The sequence below is a fragment of the Peromyscus maniculatus genome, chromosome 2 (genome assembly GCF_049852395.1).
Source record: "Peromyscus maniculatus bairdii isolate BWxNUB_F1_BW_parent chromosome 2, HU_Pman_BW_mat_3.1, whole genome shotgun sequence".
Lineage (NCBI taxonomy): Eukaryota > Metazoa > Chordata > Mammalia > Rodentia > Cricetidae > Peromyscus > Peromyscus maniculatus.
The window spans coordinates 57,351,325-57,353,410 of record NC_134853.1 but is presented as its reverse complement, the minus strand read 5'-3'; positions in this window follow the sequence as shown (position 1 = coordinate 57,353,410).

Genomic DNA, 2,086 nt, shown 5'->3' with positions numbered 1-2,086 from the left:
AGGGAAAATGATACACACGCCTGACAAGGGAACAGAATCCTGACTCCACCCACGCTGTTTGTGGGCTTGTTTCCCTACACTGGGCTACTGAGAGGCATTGTGAAGTAGAATTGCTTTGGCAGAGCCCGGGACTACAAACATTGACGGAATTACTAGGCACAAATTACTTGGCACTGCCAGTTGGAACGATCAGCAAACCTTGTGACGAAAGGATGCCGGTCGTGAAGCAACTTGAGAATGGAGCAAACCGACCCTGTTAGGCTTTGTAGTCAAGTGCCCATAATGCGCTGTTTGCTTTAGCCAAACTGTGTATTTATGTATGCAGTTTGAGAGCTTGGGTCGAACAGATCAGCACAGCCTTGGCCCTCACCTAACGTGAAAGGAAGGAACAAGCCATTCTTCAGAAGGCAGCCTGCCCCCCTCCCAGATCGGACGGCAAGTCACATCATGTGCCAGTAACATCCCAGTTAGTTTTTACAGTGACCATGGGTTTTTGTAGAAATTAATGACAGAAATGAGACTTCTGAAAAAACACCATTTACTAGAGTGACTTTTTCCGCCCCCCCCCCCTTGCTGTGGGATGGTTTGTATGTTAAATTGCTCTGATTGGTCAATAAATAAAACACTGATTGGCCAGTGGCCAGGCAGGAAGTATAGGCAGGACAAACAGAGAGGAGAATGGAAGGAACAGGAAGGCAGGGAGAGACACTGCCAGCCGCCGCCATGACAAGCAGCATGTGAAGACGCCGGTAAGCCACGAGCCACATGGCAAGGTATAGATTTATGGAAATGGATTAATTTAAGATATAAGAACAGTTAGCAAGAAGCCTGCCACGGCCATACAGTTTGTAAGCAATATAAGTCTCTGTGCTTACTTGGTTGGGTCTGAGCGGCTGTGGGACTGGCAGGTGACAGAGATTTGTCCTGACTGTGGGCAAGGCAGGAAAACTCTAGCTACACGCCCCCCACACATACCACCGTCTTTTTGAGACAGGATCTCTCTGTGTAGCCCTGGCTGGCGTCAAACGCAGAGACCCACCTGCCTCTGCCTCCCGAGTGCTGGGATGCCTGGGCCTCTCCCGCTCCTCTGCAGGTCAGGCAGACCCCTTGGCTCCTGACTCAAGTCACTCAGTCGCAGTGCATGCAAAAGCTGGCATTTAAGAGCTGAGGGTGGCCTTCGGGTCTGGTCTGGCATGTAAGTTCCCTCCCCTCCCCTCCTCCCCTCCCCTCCCCTCCCCCTCCCCTCCCCCCCTCCCCCTCCCCCTCCCCTCCCCTCCCCCTCCCCTCCCCTCCCCTCCCCTCCCCCTCCCCTCCCCCCTCCCCTCCCCTCCCCTCCCCTCCCCCTCCCCTCCCCCCTCCCCCTCCCCCCTCCCCTCCCCTCCTTCCCTCCCCTCCCCTCCCCTCCCCCTCCCCTCCCCCCTCCCCTCCCCCCTCCCCTCCCCTCCCCTCCCCCTCCCCTCCCCCTCCCCTCCCCCCTCCCCCTCCCCCCTCCCCTCCCCTCCTTCCCTCCCCTCCCCCCTCCCCTCCCTTCCTCCTCTTCCCTCTTCACCCAGGACTGCATGGCCCTTCCTTGCCTTTTCTCTTCTGCTCCCACCGCCTTCTTTCTTTCTTCTTTCTTGTAACACAGATCCTCACTTTCTTTCTTCTTTCTTTCTTCTTTCTTGTAACACAGATCCCCACTTTCTTTCTTTTTTCATCTTTCTTGTAACACAGATCCCCACTTTCTTTCTTCTTTCATCTTTCTTGTATCACAGATCCCCACTTTCTTTTATAATTCAAATGAATGTTACTGACTCCGCTGATTCTTGGCATTTATCTTTATGTATCTATTTATTTTGGGTTTTTGAGACAGTTTCTCTGTGTAACAGAATCCTGGCTGTCCTACAACTTACTTTGTAGATCAGGCTGGCCTTGAACTCACAGAGATCCTCCTGCCTCTGTTTACTGAGTGCTGGGATTAAAGGCATATGCCACCACTGCGCGGCTGGTATTTATATTTATAAAGTTGATTCTCCTTCACCTTTGTTTCCTGTTTTCTTAGGACACTGGGGTTGAACCCAGGGCCTTCTGTGTGCTGGGAAAGTGT